A 21,625-nucleotide genomic window follows, 5' to 3' on the forward strand; every position below is an offset into this window, starting at 1 on the left:
CTGGCTTCCTTCACTTGGGATAATGTTTCCAAGATTCATCCACGTCTCAGCGTTTATCAGTACTTCCCTCCATTGTATTGCTCGATAATATCTCATTGCACGTACACAATGTATTTTGTGTACCTAACTGATATACAGTTAGGTTGTTTCCACATCATTTGGGTTATTATCAATAAAGTTGTTACAACTATTTGTGCGCAAGGTTTTGCGTAGATATAAATTTTCATGCCTTTTTCCCATCTACCTACAAATAGAATTGCTGGGTCATTCTCCTTTATCTCTGATCAAGAGGGAAGAAAAAAAACCATGGGGTGGAGGGAAAAGAGGAGAATTCATACAGTTAGCACAAAGCCCACTGGGAGTGTCGTATGGGAGTATTTCGTTTCCTTTTGCTGCTGTAGCAAGCCACCACAAACGTAGGAGCTTAAAACAACCCTTTTTTACACAGAGTTCTGAAGTCCAAAGTGGACCAACAGGACTACATTCTTTCTGGAGGTCCCAGGGAGGAAGAATCTGTTTCCTTGCCTTTCCCGGTCCTTGAGGAGGCACTCTGTCTGACCCACGGCCCCTTCTCCATCCTCAAAGCTAGCACCCCACACCTCAATCACTCCCTCCCACTCCCTCCTGCTGCCCCTCTCTTTCTCTACCCTCTCTGTGTCTGTCCTTGAATATTCTCTCTCTCCTTCCCCCCCATCATAACCCTGGGATGACACTTCAGAGCACCCAGATAATTCAGAATGATCTCCTCATCTCAAGATCTTTGACTTAATCCCATGTGCAAAGTCCCTTTGCCATTTAAAGTAACGTCGTCACAGATTCTTAGGGTGAGGATGTGGGTTGTCTTATTCTGCCTACCACAGAGAGATTACCATAAATTGTGTTTGTTCTAGTGTCGGACACTATGGGGGTAGCATGTCCAGTGTAGTGATATTATAAACCTGAATTATCCAAGCATAACAATTAGAATTAATTTAGGTTTGATAAAATGAGAGAAACATATTTTGCTGTTTTCATTTAGACAAATATAAATCTTAGTGCCATGGAAGTGATTAATTAGAGTGATGACATTAGTGGAGCCTTGGGTTGTATTTCTAGGGGTCAAATCCCAGCTCTCCCGTGTATCAGCTAAGTGGCTTTGGCAAGTTGTTTAAACCTTCTGTGCCTTAGTTTCTTCATCCATGTTATGGAGAATATAAAAACATTATTTCACAGACTTGGTTTAAGAATTAAATAGGATAAGCCCTGGCTGGCGTAGCTCAGTGGATTGAGCGCAGGCTGCGAACCAAAGCATCACAGGTTCGATTCCCAGTCAGGGCACATGCCTGGGTTGCAGGCCATGGCCCCCAGCAACCACACATTGATGTTTCTCTCTCTCTTTCTCCCTCCCTTCCCTCTCTAAAAATAAATAAATAAAATCTTTTAAAAAAGAATTAAATAGGATAATACCTGAAAAGTGCTTAGAACAGTGCCTGGAATGCAGTGGATGTTAATGCATGTTTAGTATTGTAAAATCATCAAAAATATTTTTATTAAGGATCAGTCAGGCTAAAGCCCTAGAAAGCACTAAAAGTGCATTTCTATGGGAGAGCTTAAGGGGTTTACCAGGAACATCTCCAGGTCTGGTTCTTTATGGAAGACTAGTTGTTTTCAGGTTAACAATTCCCAAGATTCCCTGAGTCAAGCCGGCTGTCTCGGTGCTGAAATGTTTGAATATTTGTGGAGAGCCTAATCCCTGTAACAGGAAGTGAGGCTGGAGTCCTTTGTCTAATGTCACGGTGTGACTTTAATCCCACCAAATAGCACACCAGTCATAATCACCATATTACAGTTAGCTTTTACTAAGCACCGACTATGTCCCAGGAACTGTTCTAAGTATTTAATAGGAATCGATTCATTTTAATCCTCACTTCAGCCCAAGGAGGCAGGTAGTAAACTCCAGTTTATAGAGGAGGAAACTGAGGCCCGGAGTTTAAGCGTCTCGGTCAATGCTGTACGAGCTGGTCGAGAGCAGGTCCAAGAGTCTAAGCCTCACCTCTCGGTGTCCAGTGTGTGAATCTTCAGGCCCAGAAGGCCGTGAACGTGGTAGCTGAGAGCCGGCCGTCTCTGCAGTCAGCCTGCCCGTGTCCCAAGTCTGGCTCTGTGACATGTGAGAGCTGGGTCACCTGAGGCCAACTGCTCAGCTCCTGGGGTCTCACCTGTACATCGATGGTGTGCGTAACATCTCCCTCACGGGTCATGGGGAGGGGTAAACGCGACCCCATGCATGACATGGAGCGCATCACCTCGCCCGCAGTGCTGATCCGCAGGAGCTTCCATACTGGCATTGGGTTCTTTTGCGATCAAGTCTACCTCTTATAGCTCTTCAGTGAAATGAATTCTAGCAGCTCTGCTCAGTCACGCTTCCTGATTTTGCTTGTAAACTCAGATTTAATCCTCATAGACTTTCAATGCCTTTTCTCTCACCCATTCATTCATTAGCCGTCTTATTTCTTTAACAAAACCTTTGGAGCCTCCAGCATCAGCTGAATCCTGCATGACAGGTTCTCACATCTAGTCCTTATAAACCACCCCCCATGCAAATGGTATTACTGTCTCCATTTTTTTTGATGAGGACATTGAGATTACAAGACACTAAATGACAGGGACAGAAAGTGCCATCCCAGGATCAGGGAGGTCTCCCACCCAGCAGAATTCCCACCATCCTCATCTCCACTGAATTGTGGAATCAGCACAGACCGAGCGAACACTGACCCCGGCCAGTTGCCAGCCATTGACCGCCCGTGGTATATTTAATCTAAGTCTCAGTTTCCCCATCTATAAAACAGAAGTGATAATGTCTGTCTTCCAGGTTGGCGTTTGAACAACAATATGTTCACATGCCTTCGTGGGGTTAGGTATTCAACAAAAGGCTATTATTTGTTGTTATCTATTTATTAATTTCTTTGTAAAATTGAGTCTGTTTTTTCTTTTCGTTGTTGTTGCCATAGGGTTAATTTGAGTTTTTTTTATTTTTTATTTATTTTTTATTGTTGTCCAAATACAGTTCTCTCCATTTTCACCCCACCATGGTCCCCCACCCCACCCATCCCCATCTCCTACCCCCTTTGGTTTTGTCCATGCATCCTTTACATGTGTTCCTTGATGGACCTTCCTCTGTTTCCCCCCACTATCCCTCTTCTCCCTCCCCTCTAGTTACTGTCAGTTTGTTCTTTATTTCAATGTTTCTGGTTACATTTTGTCTGTTCTTTCTAATGTAACACTAATATGTTCTTTGTAATAACTGAATTTACGGGAAAATTTTCTTCTAAGTTTTTTTTATTTATTTTAATATAAATGCTGAAAAGGTAGCCTGGAACATTTTACACATCTGTTACAACCCCCTGGGAGTTATCTGGAAGAACAGATTTGACTCCAGAGCAGGTGGCTGGACAAGACATACTGGTCTGCATGAAGAGCTGGACTTCCTTCAAAAGCTCACAAGCTAAGGAAAAAAGTCCAAGGGAACTGTGAGAAAATAATTAATGACTTACAAACGCTGCTTCTCATCCTCATGATCAAGTTTCTGTACAGAACCGTGGAGAGATGAACTCCACGTTATAAATTCTCCCTTGAAGGTCAAAGCACCAGTAACCAACAGGCATGAAGGACAGATCGCACAGAAGATAAACCAGGAATCAAAGGTCATAGGCATTTCATGTGCAGGATTTCATTTTTCACCCACATGGCACCTCTGGGGGTTTGCTGTATTCCCCCCATGCCCAAGTTCATATGTTGAAGCCCTAACCCCCAGGCTCTCAGAAAGAGATCTTATTTGGGCATAGGGTCTTTGCAGAAGTAATTAGTTAAGATGAGGTCATTAGGATGGATGCTAATCCAATATGACAAGTGCTTTTTGAAAAAGAAAATTTGGACGCAGACAGGCATGCAAGGAAAACATCATGTGAAGATGAAGACAGAGACCGGGGTGATGAGTCTGCAGGCCAAGGGACAACAGAGATCACCAGCAAACCACCAGAACAGAGAAGAAAGGCATAGAATGGAGTTTCCTCACAGCTGTCAGAAGAACACTGGCAAGCCAGCCAGCACCTTGACCTTGGATGTCTAGCTTTCGGAACTGTGAAACAATAAGTTACTGTTGTCTACCACACCCAGTTGTTGGTACTTTGTTATGGCAGCCTTAGTCAAGTAATGCAATAACCCACCGTGGGAGTTCTTGTTGTTCCCACTTTTGTGGAAATGGATGCTTAGAAAGTTTGCTTGTCTTTCCCAAGGAATCACAGCCAGTGGTCGACCCAGTTGGTGGGACAGCCTCATTCCCGTTTCCATGTTGCAGGGCATTGTGGGCTTCCTGCTGCACCTGGTTTCTAACCTTTACGAAGAAAAAGAATACCGCTCTTTCTAATATTGCACTGGGTAGCTAACGGGAACCAAGCACGGCTTGTGCAATACTCATTCCCATAAACAAAGACTATTGACCTGCTGCACTGAGAAATACCACAACACTTTAATAATAATAACAAACATTTAAACTGTACTTAATAGCACTTACTGGTGTGGGCTCAGGCTTTCCCAGGAACTCCTGTGGAGAGATGTTGGCGAGCCAGAGGAGGAACACACACAAAGAGGCTGTGGGACTGGGTTTGCCAAAATGAGGCCATGGGCGTGTGGCCAGGCCAGCTCTGCAACCAAAGTCTCCCAGTCCTCCTTGTCGCATTCCTACGGTGAACACAGCCTTACCTGCTCTTTCTGCACCTGACGCATCTGCTTCTTACCTGGTAAACAGGAAAGTGCTGGGCTGCCAGGCCACTCTGTTAGAAAAAGCAAAGCCTTTGCGGCTGAACTCATGGAAGCTCAGTTCTGTTACCTTGAGGCAGACGCTCGGTCTCTCTAACTGTAAAGTGCACTGTTGTGAGGATTAATAAGATAAACTATAAAAAGTGTCCCATAGACAATCCAGCTAAATAAGTTGCATTGCACTATTCAAAATAATATCTGGCTTAATTCCAAACTCTCCAATTATTCAAGATGCTATGCTGGGTTCCTTTCACCTTCCTTTGCTTATCTGTTAACTCATATATACCCAGGTTTCGTGCGGCATTAATTCAATAACCATTTCTAGAGTTGCATTTCTATGCAAATGCAAGAAATTAATCATAAAAATGTAAAGAGATATAAAAGGGCTCTAAATGTAGAAGGAATTAAATATGTGCTTACTGAATAAAAACTGCTGTACACAATCCCACCCCTGAGATTCAAAAGAGCCTGTCATGGTGAACATAAATATGACAGATTTCACCTAGATAGTATCTACATTGGTGAGAAAAGAAAAAGAGAGTACATTTACTCCAGAAAATTAGAAACCACAACCACTACTTTCATTAATAAGAACATCTCATGTCTTAGTTTTAATTTTAACTAAAACCCAAAAGTTTTATTTAAAAACACCCTCAGGGCAATTTCTTTTAAGTTAACTGTGAATTTAATTTTAAATCCTCTCATCCCCTCATTCAATATTACTACAAATAAAACATGCTTTAAACACATGTTCCTATGCAAATATTTTTTAGAGAAACATATATGCGTTTGTCTCGAAGGAATTCTAATAAACCTGTTGAAGTCCGTGTCTAATCTGGGTTTGATATCTGATAACCGGAGATGCTAGGAAGACATATCTCATAGCTTTCCTTTGGAAACCAACCTTCCAATGATCATTGAGTGTTCAAAGTCAATACCTATTAATGCTTATACATATGGTATTAATTCCACATTAATTCTGTCAAAAGTGATATCATAGTTAGAAGTTCCAAATGATGACATCACTAAAACAACTTGGTTTTCATGAGCTTGGGACCAGTCACTGCCAAAATCGAGTTCAATCTATTCATCCGTCTATTCTGACAAGTTCAGTTTAATTAGTTCATGGCCTCATAACGAACAAGAGACTGGCTTTCTGTCCAGTTGCCAGAGCCATTTCTATTCTCTTCAACTTAAGTGCCAAATGCTTACACTGCTTTGCCCAATTTATACCTTTGCCTATAATTACTGGTCCCCAAGGTGTGATTGTCCTTTCTCATAAGAGTTTGTGCAGCTGCCAACATGAAGTTGTAAATAAATTGTAATACCGTTGCTATGAGGTGTAAAAATCCCACAGCTCATATCCAGAGCCTTGTATAATAAACTCAAGTAAACATTCCATTTCCTGCGAATGATTGTGGTCTGTGACTAGATTTAGAAAACAGGGCAGTAAGTCATCTTTCTTTAATGAGTCGTTGAAAACAAAGTCGTATCCCATGAAACCGAACCCTGTCCTTGACAAAAACAAATCGCTTATTTGTAAAAGACCCTCCAAAGGGGGACCGATTTCTCTGCAGCTCGTGATCTGAGTTCCATTTTTGTTGTTGCAAAGTGCTCGAACAATCACAACCCCACTCTCCCCATAGCATCCATTGCCGATGAAGTCGGGAGACCGGTTGTCCGACAAGGGACACCATGTGCTTGCTATAGGAGGAAAGAAGGAGAAAAATCAGATGTAGAGGACCCAGTGTGACAACTCGCTCTCCTGCTTACTGTGACCTGGGTCATTTAAAACCTCTGTGCCTCAATGTCTTCAGCAGTAACTGGAGGAGAAAAATGCCTACTACATGGGGTTGGCGTGATCATGAACTCAGGTAATTAAATGCAAAGCACCTAGCAGCAGCCTCTCCAGTAGCAGACGGTACAGAAATGGCAGTGTCTTCCCCCTTTTTCATGGCAACAGACACAAAACCTTCATATCCTAGTTTCCCAGGGACTATGCTGCACCTGCTAAGTGCAAAATGCTACAACTAGGGAGAAAGTCACTTTTTTTCCCTAGCACTGCTCTTCCTAAAACCCTGGATCATGCTTTCTTTTTAAGTTGCCTTACCTGAGAGAAGTGCTAGGGAGTGCCTAAATGATATCCTAACTACAAAGCCTAGAAATGTCTAAAATTCCTTAAAACTCTTAAAATTTCTCATTTTAGTCTTGCTCATAAAATGTTTATTGATTATTTTTCTTGCTTCATTCTAACAGAATTTCAAAAAAAGTAAATGCTTCCTATCCGAATTTGATCCTGTCGAGCTAACTCAGAGAACCCACAGTTCAACTTTAACATTAAACAAAGTTTACATTTGAATTAATTAGGTCAAGAAGTAATTGAAGGTTAAGGTCATTGTATGCTCAACAATAGGCCAGATCTTATAGAGGTAATTAAGTCCATGAAGATTAACAATTCATTCTTGTATGTGGCAAAGACCATGAATGTGGCCAAGACCATGAATGTGGCCAAATATGCATGGTTTCTCCAACTACCCTTATTTCTCAGCCTCCCTGGTAGTTAGCTCGGGGCCAGTGGACCAGTTCTGGTCAAGGGGCCATAATCAGAAGTGACATACGTATTACCTCTAGTTAATGAGGTTGAGAGTCAGTGTCTCCATCTCTCTCGTTTCCAGCTACAGAGACCCTGGGAAACATGTACCAGATGACCCTGTCCAAGGTAAGAATTTTATGCCAGTGGGAGATTAAATATTACATATTAACATTAAGCCTGTGGGTGTCATTTGGCACCGTCTTTTGTGTTAATGGTCTGTGTCTTCCTGTTCAATCACAGAGAAGCGATTTTCCATGGTTTTCCAGTCTTTAGCAGGTGCTGCTCTCTTGGTCTCCTAGTGCGCCTTTGGGAATGCTCTTGTCTGTTTCATCTGTGCCTGAAGCTGGCAATGCCATAATTTTACTGGCAATAAATGACTGCATATTTAAAACCCAGCGCTACCACTGTGACTAAAGAGAGTGACTATCCTTCCTACCTGCTTGTCACACCCTGCACCCACTTCTTCATCCACCTAACTTGGATAATATGCAATCTGTCCAGAAAAAGTCTGGCCATTGTTAATTTAACAAGAATGGTTTATGCAACCTTCATAGTTTGAAATTTGAATGTAATTTAGCAGCCAAGGAGAGTGGACTGGAATTTGCTTGAGTGAACATTGACGACTTCGCTGTACTGGTCAGGGAGGGCAGTAGATGCCATTGAGTGAGCCTGTGTACTGTGTGGCCGCTGCATTCAAAATGGCTGAGCGAGTAGAGCAACGAATCTGCATCAAATTTTGCATTAAGCTTGAGCATTCCTCCACAGAAACTATTTGGATGATTCAGAAGGCAACAGCTATGGGCCACTGGTGACTGACAGCTTCCTCAGGATAACACACCCACTCATGCATCATGTCTGGTGCAGAAGTTTTTGGCAAAACACCAAATTGCCCAGGTAACTCAGCCCCTCTCCAGCCCAGATTTGGTGCCGTGTGACTTCTGGCTTTTCCCCAAACTAAAATCACCTTTGAAAGGGAACGGATTTCAGGCCATTCATGAGGTTCAGGAAAATATGATGAGGCAGCTGATGATGACTGGGAGAACTGTGTGAGGTCCCAACGTGCCTGCTTTGAAGGGGACTGAGGCATCACTGTCCTGTGTAGAATGTTTCTTGTATGTTGTGTCTTCTTCAGTAAACATCTCTATTTTTTATGTTATATGGTTAGATACCTTTTAGACAGACCTCGTATACTTGAAATTTAATGCAAGTGTGTCTCCTGTCACTCAAAAAAAAACCTCTACTCACTACTCTTCCACACTCTTAGCTCTAAGATCCATTAAGGAAAAGCCTGAGTCTTATTTGTAGCTACAGTAACATACACTGGGCCCACTATATTGTTGGTCATCAGAAATGTTTTTCTAAACAAAACAGAAATTCATGAAAAAAAGATTTGGGGACTGTTTTAACAAGAGGAAGAAGTCTCGAAATTTTTCCCCCCCAAATATATATATATAAAGTAAAAACTTGAAATGTTAAAAACATTTTCATTCTTTTTCTGATAATTTAGAAAAGATTAATGTTATTAGATATTATCAATCCAGCCTGTGGAATACTGATGTTCTGTGGACATACTGATTGAGACCAATTGAATTAAACTACCCAAAACCACATATTTCAGATAAAAGGGTAAAGTGTGGCCAACTTAACAAAAACAGACAAACATGATCATATTACCACAGCTAAGACCCAAAACCCAGTCCCGCCAAGGCATAAGGGCAAGAAAAGTAATAGCGACCATGTACTAGGACCTCCTAGGATTCGATATCTATAAATCGGGTCTTTCTTTTTTTACTTTTATTTTTCAACTATAGTTTGCATTCAATATTATTTTGTTTCCGTTTCAGGTATACAGGATAATGACTAGACAATCATATACTTTACAAAGCAATCCCCTCAGTATTTCAAGGATATAAATCCATTCTTCCAACCATCAAAAAAGCTTTGCAACTTAAATGTTATCATTCTTATTTGAGAAACGTTTTTATAAAAAGCCTAAAGTTTATAATGTTAAATCAATTACCCAGAGGTACAGTTCTAGTGAGTGGAGGAGCCATGATTTAAACTCATGTGCATTTGATGTAAACCCCAAGTGCTTTCTCCACTACCTCATGTTTCTATAGTTTGGAGAGTAGAAAACGAACACAGAATTTGAAATTATCAACTACTTGGACAGCATCTGCACAGAGAGTCAAAAGTGAAATGTTTGGCAAAAATGTGCTTTGATAGAACAGCATTTCAGAACCATGATACACAGAAAGATCAAGGAGACCGTTGCCCAGATGTACAACCGAAGTCTCCAAAGGTTAGAGAGCTAGTTCAAAATCACATTACCCTCAATTTCTTACACATGCTTTTACTAATGTGTTCATTCAATAACTAACCATCAAGAATTTTGGAGCAGGTATTCTTCTAGTCACTGGAAACACAGGGATAAAGCAGAAATGATCCCAGCCTTCAGGAATTTTGCAGTCTGTTAAAGTAGACAGGCCCATAAATATATAATGATAATACCGTGTAATATAATGCTCCTAGCAGGGCATTCCGTTGTATATTTCCCTCAGCTGCTTTTAGTGCCTTTTTGGGCCTCTGTTCTCCCACCCCCCACATCCCAGAGCTCCGGGAATATCCAAAATACTGACAATGTACATCCACCCCAAAGTTACTCTCCTGCATCTAATTAGCCTAGCACTATTAGCGTGTAATTTTATATTATCGATCCTCTTCCTCCCCCTCCTCCTGGTAATTGACCTTTTCCAAAAGCCCTATCCCTGTCATAGGAGCCACCAGGTATTTCATGACCCTAGCTAGACCTGTTTCCTGCTACAAATGCTGACCGAGTGTGGGCACCTGACTGAAACCAGGTCAGGAAGCTTCCCCAGGACTTTTGGTCTTGGCACCAGAACATCAATTTTCGACCCTCTGCTGGGCAAATGACTAAAGATTTAGATTTTAGGAGCCATCAGTACCATGTGGCCCTCTTTCAGAAAAGAGCCAATCTATAGGTAGAGTTTTCTATGTTTAATCACCCAATTGTCATTACCTGTTACATATCTCAAAGCTACTACAATGCAGCATGTCCAAAGTCAGACTCATACTCCTGGCCCCACACTTGGTCATTTGCCAGTGTTTATTGTTACAGTGGAATACTCTAGCCCACATAGTTATGCAAGCCAGAAACTTAGGATTTATCTTAGGCTCCTCCCTTTCCATCAGCCTTCATACTTCACCATTACCTACCTGCCCCTGTTACAGTCCCTCCTAAATAGTTCTGCTCTCTGTGCTCACCTCTCCATATATGTATCACCATTAAGCCCAAGCTATGTGAAGTCCCTAAATGACATGCCTGTAGCTACTGTTTCTTTCCTGCAATCTATTCTTCAGGAAGTGGTCATTTTTAATTACGCCATTTGTTTGGCTAAAACCCTCCAATCTTTCCTCATAATCCTTTGAATAAAGCAGAAGTCCTACAATGCTTTGGACTTGGTCTCATGTCACCCTCTTCATCACACTCAAGAGCACCCCTCCCAGTCACGACAGCACCCTTGCAAACGATGCTAACCCCACTTCTCAGCTCAGTCGTCTCTCCCTTGGGGGAATAGCTCTCACCTCCCTGACCAGGTGAAGTCTCTCACCGTGAGCTCTTAGAGCACCTTGTATCTTTCAGGGAAGCAGAACAACCTGACCTCTGCTCAGGGAACCTGCCACAGCTGCAGTGTTCCATTTACCTGTGTGATCAGTCTGCTCCACTAACCTCCCCAAGGTCAAGACCTGGTGGGTAGGGACCAGTTTATTTCCCCTCTCATTGTGTCCCTAGATTCTATCCCAGGGACCCAAAGGATACATTCCAAAATATCTGTGGTATCAGTGAATTCAAAATATTATCATGGGGCCCTTAAGTTATTCTACATCATCTGTTCTGATGATTGCAGAAAATCACAAGTATCAATATTCAAGAGAGATTGAAAATGAAAACAAAATTTCTTGAAATGAGCCATTCTGTAAAGACACATCTCGAGTATGCTTTTGAAACTACATGCAATTCTCCTTCCTCCAAATACTTGCCCCATGACAATTCCTGATAAATCATGGGCTATTCTACCGAGCAGCAACATCGGAGATTCTCTCACACAGATCACTGCTAGCCCTCTGGATTCCACTCAGCAGCCATGTGTGGAGAACCTAGCACTCCAAGCACGGAGGACTCAGGGTGACTAAGTCTTGGCCCTCGTCATCAGTATGCTCATAGTCAGGGGTGCTCCAGCTGACCACTCCGCCAGGCCCTTCTCTCAGGCACCTGCTCCCATTTCAGCCAGACCACTCAGAAACAGAAGTGAGAATGAAAAAGCACTGTTGGCGGGGATTCTTCCAGGGGGAATTTACCCAGCACTGGGAGAGTCTTTGTAAAACCAAAATAAATGGGTGGGTAGATAGATAGATAGATAATCTGGGTAATTTAAGTTTTTCTTGGAAAATAGAAATCTTTAATCATGCTGAATTCATAAGAACTATTATTGAGTTTCATAGACAACATAAACAGTTCAAGTGACTCCTTATAACAAGTTGGTTGGCAAGGGACAAAATGCTCACCTTTGCTATCAGATGAAGTGTGATGGATTAACCCTAACCCTGTACCTGACTCACAGCCATCACTAACTACATCTGCACTGATACATACACGGAGGGATGAGTGGGTGAATGGATACAGATTTGGCTAGACGTCCCAGCCACACCGACTACAGGCAGTGCACTGGGAGGAAGGGGGAGGGGCTTGGCCTGCAGGGTGCTTGGTGTGGCAAGAAAAGCAACGGACTGAAAGTCTGGACAGCTTCAATTTAGTCTTGGCTTCGCTGCCGATGTGATATGTGTGACCTTGGCAAAGCATCCAACTTCCGCAGTCTTCAAGTTCCTCTCCTCAAAATGAACGAGTTCAGACGCAGAGCTCTAAATCCCTTCCCAGCTCGTACCTTCCAAGACTTTCAAATCTCAGGTATCAGCAACATTCTGGTCATTTCATAATCAACATGCCACACAACTCCTAACCCGGTTACCAAATAAAAATATATAGTAACGTGTAAATTTCAGATTTTACTAAAGATTATCCTAAACCAGTTTTGAAGTGGTCAGTGTTATGATACCACAAGGAACTTAGGGGAAAAGCCAAAGTCATGTCTTCGCCAAAAAAATGCTCCTGAATACTGGACACTCACCCCAGTATTGACAGTGACTGTGCCCGGGGCCAGGGACGGGGGCAAGTCCCCACCCGAGCTGAGCTGCCCTCCAATGCCACAGGAAGCCGGCCAGGAAACCGCTGCAGAGACCGCTGCTGATTCCCCACCAACAGTAAGTGCCTCTCCCTGATAGAAGGGAACAGGTCCTTCCAGTTGGCTGCAAGCATTTCCTTTTCTAAATAGCTCAAAACCGAATTTGATACACAGTTTGTAGATTTTGGGGACAATTCCTGGAGTCTAGAGAATGTTGCCCGGGATAGTTGAAAAGCACCACAGTGAAAAAATCCAGTCTCCTTCCCGCTGGAGAAGGGCACACCTTCAGGCTATTCCAAATGGCCTTGTTTTTTAGGAAATGGTCCCGTCATTCAGGTTGAAGGACATGGCTGAGTGACTAATTATGTTTTCTTTTGCAAACTACTCCACCAGCCGTTATGCAAAAGCCTTAATGAGCTATTTGGAGAGAGGGCATGCCATATACAGTCTTCTCTATGAAAAACTTCAGTGAGTCGGTTTGGCCAAGAGCACCAGCTCCCATGCCATCCTCTCCAACGGGCCTTCGCTGGTGGAATCCATCTCTTATGTTTAAGTGTTATCAGCACACCTTGACTGTACTCTTTATGCATTTACATTTAAAAAAAAAAACAAATGGTTAAGGGGAGACAAGTCATGTCGATGTAGTGTGACAGGTCTCTGTTCTTTATTTTAAGGGGAAATATGAATATTACCCCACCACAGGCAAAAGCAGAAGCAGAACTATATAGTCACAGCTTGTAAACCTGATTCCAGATACTCTTGGGGGCTACATGAATGGGCAGGCTGCTCTGTGACTTTGGATAACTCTAGAATATGGAGTGTTGCGCTGGGTCCCTCTATCAATGTGGTTACATTGGAGACGGAGCGGTGTGATGTCTGCCTCCGTTTTTATCTTTATCCTAACCTGAAAACTATTTTCACTCTTTTTTAAGACAGCTTTGTCGAGGCATATTTTACATGTCATAAAATCCATCCCCTTTATGCGTATAATTCAGTGATTTCTAGTTAATTTACCAAGTGGTACCATAAACTTTCTCCTCCAATTAAATCCCCTGTGCTCAGTTAGAGTAAACCCCGTTCCCATCCCTAACCCCAGACAACCACTCATCTATGTCATGTCTCTATACATTTTCCTTCTCTGGACACTTCGTATAAACAGAATCATATACTCTGTGGTCTCTTGTGTCTGACTTCTTTCACTTAGCATACCTAGCATAGCATTTTTGAGGTTTATCTATGAAGTTGCGTGTATCAGTAGCTGGGTCCTTTTTAGTCCACCACATGGATAAACCATATTTTATCTACCAATTCTCCACTTGTGGGGCATTAAGTTGATTCTAGTTTGGGGGCTATTATGAATAAAGTGGCTACGAACGTTTGCATGCAAACCTGTATGTGGACATTTCCTTGGGGTGGATACAAGGAGTGAAATTTCAGGTCTACCTAACACTTGTATTCCATCTTCCCACACAAATTCATTCACTGACAGTACATGAACATCAGGATGCCAGGCCCATGAAAGGAGAATACATGAATGAAGGTCACTCTCTTGCGTGGGAAATAAGGCACGCATGTGGAAAGACATGATGTCCTAAGGTGGTGTCTCTCTCAGGGAGGGGGCAATGGGGTTCAGTAGCAAAACCCCAAGATTTCTGGACAAAGTAGCACCTGTGCTGAGACCTTGGAGACAGGGGCAAGTCCCCGCCCGAGCTGCCCTCCAATGCCACAGGAAGCCGGCCAGGAAACCGCTGCAGAGACTGCTGCTGATTCCCCACCAACAGTAAGTGCCTCTCCCTGATAGAAGGGAACAGGTCCTTCCAGATTCGCACGGCCCGATAGACCTTGCTGGGGCCGGTCACTCCGTGATGAGCCCCCAGGGTTGTGCTTATTTCTCCACAGTGTGAGGGAGGCCCATGGTCCTAATTAGAGGTCAGAGATTATGGGCTCCAGGCCTGACTCCGCCTCCCTCTTCGAGCACATCTAAATTTTCTCAGCCTGCTTTCTCCTTTGAAATAAGAATCATTTCTTTCCTCTTGATCCTTTGTTTCACTTACCTCTGACCTGCCAAAATGGGTTTGGGAAAGAATTCCTTGGGATACTGGATATGAGTGGGGGAGGGGGGACTTCCGAAGAATACAACTTATTTCTAAAAATCCCTAAACAATGTTTGTAGAAAGGCACTGATATGGGAAATGTCTTATGGGAAGGGGTCTTCCATATTTAAGGCACACCAGTGAGCTAAGCTATTTTCTAGAATGCCTGTGTGCGCCTCAAGGTCTAAAACAGGTGTATCTCTGGAGTCTCTGCAGTATCAGTCTCCTCTTCAGGCATTTTCATGTAACCACACCAGCCTCTCTGTGTCTGTCATGTGTTAAGCCCTTGAATTTACTACTTTCTCTGATCCCATAATCCAGAAATTTAGCTCCTTTTCATTGTTCGTAGTTTACCTGCTGATGGAGGTCTTGACTGACCACTCTGGGTAACGGTGACATCCATGTCCCAGCAGGCCCTGACATGGAGTGGGCACTGAGCACATACTAGCTAGAATTAACTGTTACTATTCATCACAGTACTATAGGCACTGTGGCAGTTTGCTAGGGCTGCTACAGCAAAGCACCCAACACCAGGAAGCTGAAACAACAAAGGTTTATCGTCTCACAATTCTGGAGGGCCGGAAGCCCAAGGTAAGGTGTCCCCCGGACTGGCCCCTTCCGAGGGCTGCCAGGGAGGGGTCTCCTTCAGATCTGTCTCTGGGACACGTCTTTCCGTGTCATCTTCCATCCACATGCAGTTATCTCTGTGTTCACATTTCCCCTTTTTATGAGGTCATCAGTCAGGTCAGATCACCACTCACCACCCTGGGGGCTGCTTTGTAATGTGTTACTTCTGTTATGACCCCCTCTCCGAATAAACGCACGTTGTGATGCCTGGGAGTTCAACATTAACATATGAATCTGCTGAGGGCAGGGGCGGGAATACAACCTAACCCACAACGAACACTGCTATTCAAATTGCTACCAAGTCCGGGTTGTTCCAAAAGGAAATTGTTCCTGGAGGAACAATGCAAATGGAGATGATCATCCATGACTCTAAGCAAGAGCAGCTGATTCCACTAGAGGCCTTGCTCCGTGGAGGATGGCGCACTCACGCATTTGACTGGCTTAGAAAGTTCTTGCACAAGGCATGTCACTTGCTCAACACAGCAGCCAGCCTCTCCCCCGTCTGCCAGACCAGCCACAGCAACCCGGGGCCTCGGAAGGAAACAGAACCCGCACAGGCCTCTCTCGTGCACTGAGTGAAGTCAAGAATACATTCAAACATGAAACCAAGGGGGAAGGCAAAGGTGACACAATTTAAAGAAAAATCAAACTAAGCCGTTTCTCAACAGCCTGGGTCTGACCCACACCCTCTAAAAGAATTTGTTCTCTTTTCTTTTGTTCTGACTAGTAAATAGAATGCAATTAAAAGAAGACGAGGGTTTCAATTTTTTGATAGTTAACAAAACCGCTGAAGCTTAAATGATAACCTGCTCCCGGCAAGTTAAAAGAAGTGTTTGTGTGCGATATTGGACATATCTCAGGAACATTTGCGTCTCAAGGCTACACGTGGTGAACCAGGTAGAACGAGACCTATTTTAAAGTCGAAGGGGCTGACAGGGAGATCAGGAGGCTCGGCCCAGGTGCACAGGGCACTTAAGCAGCGACGTACGGGCTGAGCTGTGGACACTGGTCTCCCGACTCCTTGCCCACACCCTCTCCCACAGATTCTTCTTCTGTGGCCTAAAGAGCGTGACATGGGGGTCCCTGGGGGAAAGGGCATGCGCACCTTCTTTCAATAACAGTCTTTGTCACATCAAGTATGTCTGGGCAAAGTTTCTTCTCAGGTCACCCAGTGGGTGAGGTAGGTACACATCCTCCGATGCTCCAGCACGTAGGACTACAACTCTAGGAATCTGAGCAGTACACTTGACTTCCTCTGTGACGCTCAAGGTTCACTCCATTTTTAAGTGTGTGTGTGAGTGTGCGTGCACGTGTATGCTTTAGGTATCAACCAACAGAGAAACGATCGTGGGTACAAACAGTTCAGGTAGAAGCCAAGGACAAGGTGAAGGTAATGCACTCAGTGACGATGGCAGTTACCAACCTCTCAGGTCAAAATGCTATCCAAACTTGAACTTCTTTGGCCCAGCAAGATGTAGAACATGTGAAATATCCATATGGAAAATGTGGAGGCATTTTGCAGAAAATTAGGATCTGGGCTCGAGAGAGATGAAAATTTCTTCAGAGCCTCTTGCCAACGCACCTCATCGAGGACACCTGGAAACAGACCAAAGCGGCCTGTCAGGCGGCCTCTGCCAGGGAACGGGCTTTTTTAAAAAATATGTTTGTCATTTATCTTGGTAATTACAATCCAAGACTGTAGTGCATTAGGAACATTAGAAACCTGAAACGTTGGAGAGAAATAAAGAATATGTTTCTTTTTTTTTTAAGGTATATAATTTAAGAGTTGAGCGTCTTAAGGCTCAATCTGCTGTGACATCAAAGTGCGTCCGCGTGGAAATGCAGAATCCGCTCCCAGCTCCGTCTGGGTGGGAGCTCAACGGCTGCAGCATATCCTCAGATGCTGATTTCCTTTCTTCCTCTTCAATTAAGAGTTTTCTAGAAGTTGTGCCGGGAAAGAGCCGCATAGCATCCATACTGACTGTAGGAAAGAGAAGGGATTCCAGATCACCTATCACCATACCCCAACATTTCATCGAGGAAGTCGATTTGTTTTTCTGAATCTCAGTGTCCCCGGTTAAGCAACCTAATTAGAGGAAAACCACAATTCCATTGAAGGATGGGTCCTGAGGTATCATAGAAGGAAGCTAGTTCAGATGGTGACCTCAAATGGAAGAAGAGGCCACCGCCTCCCCTGCAGTGCACAGCATTGACAGTACACCCCAAACCTCAGGACTGACCAGGTGTGGCCCAGCCTCATGACAGCCACACGTGCCTTAGTGCCACCGTGGCCCTAGACACCCACATGCTTTTCTCTCTGTTTTGGAAGCAAGCCTCTTATTGTCCCTGGATGTGGGACTCATCCCAGCTTCATTATCTCGGCTCAGACTCATCCAACAAATATTTATACATATAAATATGCACGTTTGCACTGATGGCCTGAACGTTGACTGAATATTGATCAAACAAAGTGTTCAGATAGGGAGACTCTGTCCTGATTCCGAAGCTGAGATGTGTAAGCTTACACGTACCATCCGACCAACTTTTACAAGGCTGAAAGCAATGAAACGAGTAACCGTGGAAAGGCCCAGCAAGTGCCAGGCAGAGCTCCTGGTGCCGCAGACGTGAAAGGGCAGGGTGGTGGCCTTTGAAAGAACCGTCCCTGTAGTCTCCCTGGAAGTCTGCTCACGGGAAGGTGACGCCTACCCTGGGGTGAGGTCCCAGGCAAAGAGTGGCGCGAAGTGCTGTGAAAGAGAACGTACTGAGCGCTTTCCTGGGCCTGGCGTCATGGGTCTCGGGGACAAATATCTCTCCGTGCCTCAGTTTCCGCATGAGCAACTGGGGGGCCCGGCCGTTCCCAGTGGTGACGCTGTGGTGACGATTCCGTTTCCAAACACATCAAGGGTCTCCTTCAGGGTAAACACTTTGCACACGTCAGGCAGAACATCATTATTACCAAAAATAAAAAACTCCTAGTCGCCTCTCCAGAATCAGCTCAGGCATACTGCCGTCCAGAAAGCGTCCCCCTAAGCAGCCTCGGCAGGCACGACAGGGTTCCTTCAGCGGTCTGGCGTCACCCCCTACCGCCAAGGGCCAGCACCTGCTGCGCTTTGTTGACGTCACCGCCGTAGTGTTGGCCACACCCCTTTGTTCTAACCCCTGGAGAGCAGAAACTGCATTTCATTCATCCTTGTGTGCTAAGGCTCAGGCGCAGGGCCTAATACAAAGTGATTGTCTAGTTACTGCATGAAGGGATCCTCAACACCCATTTGTTGAAAAAAAAAATAGATATTGGGTGGAAGTGGCAATGAATCCAATTGGATTCTACTGTGAAAACTGGAGGGACCCTAAAACACTGGAACTACCGCCTCTGCTCTAGAAGACCCCAGAGTGCCAAGGCTGTGGCTGTGTGTTCTGGGCACACCCGTTCTCTCCCCATTGCACTGCCGCCTTGCCTGGAGAAATAGCACAAGTAGGGCGCGGTTTCTGTGGTTGAGCTAATTCAGAAAATGGATTGAGCCAGAAAGGAGAAAGGGCTGATGGGCGTGAACGGCAGTGTGGTGATTGGGGGGGGACTCTAAGGGGACTCCATGGTAATGGAGAAATACAGTAAAAAAATTAAAAAATACTAAGTTTCAAACAACATTGTTTTATTTCTATTTGATGTGTTTTTAACCATGGGATGTCGCAGCCCAAGAGTCTGCAGAATTTCCTGAAGACATTTGGCCTTGCTGCCACTTTGCTGGGAAGCTAGCCCTCAAGGACGCGCCCTCTCCTGCAGGGCCACGCACCTGGGAGTCTGAGCAAGTCAGCGAGACAGCAGCTCTACCAGACACTGTACAGACTTCCTGCCCTCAAGAAATGGGAAGGCTCCCAGAAGGAACCAGGGCCACAGGCTAATGCTTCCATGGGCATCATGGGCTAAGAACCATTAATAAATAATATAAGCAACATTGTGTGACCTGGGTGGGGGAGCATGCTAACTCCTTGCGGAAGAACACAGAGAGTTTCTGTTGGAAGGAGAACAGGGCAAAGGAGCTCGCACTTTTTGGCAATTCTTTGATTATTAACAACAGAAATAAGTTATGTTTAGCTTGAGGGAAAAGATATTGGAAATGCAGGGAGGAGTAGCACAGCAAATTGAAGGGAAAAGTAAACAATCAGACTTGACAAAACACCAGGACCTAGGGGGTTCCTGGAGATCCAGGTAGGGAACGCTAATGCCTTAAAGGCTCACCATTAACAGGAAGGGCTCCTCCACGTATGTTCTGTCTCAGAGTCCCTTCTCCCGAGACTCAAATCCCAAGGAGAGAACCCCTGATTGGCTGGTCTCACTTTGGTCACATGGCCACCCCTTGGCCGGCAGAGGTAGGTCACCTGAAATGACAGCCTCTTCGTGGGGAAATCCAAAGTCCAACTGGAGCTATTACCAAAATAAGGGGGATGGATGTTGGGCAGCAGTCACAACAGCTGACTGTTACATGTGTTCTCTTCTCAGCAACCCTGTGGAGTCCCATGACTCCCATTTGATAAAAGGGAAGCGAGGGGCTCAGCGCATTTAAGCAAGCAGCTCAAGAGATTTGAACAGCCCAACTGCATCGCTATTATGATTTTCCCCTGGCAGCAACATCCACACTTTTTCCACTACAGGCAAAACTGAGCTGGGCCTTGAACGGTGCACTGGATTCCAAATGGCAGAGACATGAAGGAGAAGAGAGTGGGCAACGACCAAGTCGTTCGCTGTGGTATGCATGTGATATTTGCAGCGTTCGCTTCAAGTCGAGGAGCAGTGTCCTTTGTAAATGTTACAGCAAGAAAAAAAAAAAACACACGCTTGGAGTTTCCTCTGAGACTCACAAACATTTCTACTAAAGGGAAAGCAATCCAAGGCAACATTTGTTTAAATTAAAAATAACAATAAAAAGAAAAGCTCGACATCGATTCCTGGCCAAAAGGTCGAGCATTTAATAACATTTAAATTCAGCTTTGATAAAAAAAAATGGATGTTGTTTTGGATGGCTATATTTAAGCAATCTTTGCAAGCCTCAGAGGGAACTAAAAATGCCTTAATTGCTTCCTCGCTTTTACGTACTCCGCTCAGCTGCATCTGTCGCCGAATTGCCAGTATGAAAAAACATAGTATGTCTCATACAGAGAAGAACCCCAAATACCTGAAAATACCTCCAAAAGTTTGAAGAGCCAACTGAGCATTTCTTAAAATGTATTTAATTCTTAGTTACGCCTGGGTATCTGGGACATAACCCTCAGGGCTTGGTTTTGTTTTATTCAAAACATGGCATTTTTTCCATTGAAATCCTCCCTAATTGACCTACTCCTGAAGAGGGTAGCTGAGCACCTGCTAAAACACAAGAACAGTTTATTCCCTTGACATTTTAAATCACAAAATTGTCCATCAGGGAATAAAAAGACAGAGGGTAAGGTGAATGAGAAGTAACATTTGGTAAACACACGGCATGTGCCAATAGAGGCACTTAGCCTGTCCTTCCTTCCTTCCTTCCTTCCTTCCTTCCTTCCTTCCTTCCTTCCTTCCTTCCTTCCTTCCTTCCTTCCTTCCTTCCTTCCTTCCTTCCCTCCCTCCTTCCTTCAAAAGGAAGATTCACTAAATCCTTTCTGTTCCAGTATCTCAGTGACTTGAATGCCAGAACTCAGAGCACAGTGTTACTACCCATCTCATCCACTCACATTGCCCTTTAGAGAGAGGGAGACGGGAACTGAGAAGCAATTTGCTGAAAGCCACATGATAATTAAGTGAGGGAACTGAGTATTGAGCCCAACAAAGTAAGACACTCAAGTCCTTGCCCTTTCGAAAGAATGTGCATTTCTACAAGAGCTATGACAACGGGTCTCCGTCCCGTTCCCACCCTTGTAATCTGCTGGAGGAGCCCGAAACAAACGCAATCAGTGCTTTGCCTCTTGGTTTGAATTCCAGCTTTTTGCTCAGTCTCTCAACGACCAAGCCAGCCTGTCAACACCGTGATTGAGTCATCACCCTGAGTCACGCCTGTCATGAGAATGCCACAAGCCACTATCTTCCCAGCATGTGGCAATCCTGAACGTCCGGCGGTTTATTCCCAGTCCTTCTCTCCCGTGAACCCCAGATGTGTCACCGAGTTTCGCCAACTCCATTTGCAGACCCCTTCAGACTGCAAGCCATCGAGCCTTCGCTGTGCAAACTGCCCCCCCACCTCCCAGCTCACGCCTGCCCCAAGAGAGGGCACTTTTTCCCTTCCTTGCCC

Source organism: Phyllostomus hastatus, unplaced genomic scaffold (assembly GCF_019186645.2).
Source record: "Phyllostomus hastatus isolate PE091 unplaced genomic scaffold, TTU_PhHast_1.1 phas_contig_196, whole genome shotgun sequence".
Taxonomy (NCBI): Eukaryota; Metazoa; Chordata; class Mammalia; order Chiroptera; family Phyllostomidae; genus Phyllostomus; species Phyllostomus hastatus.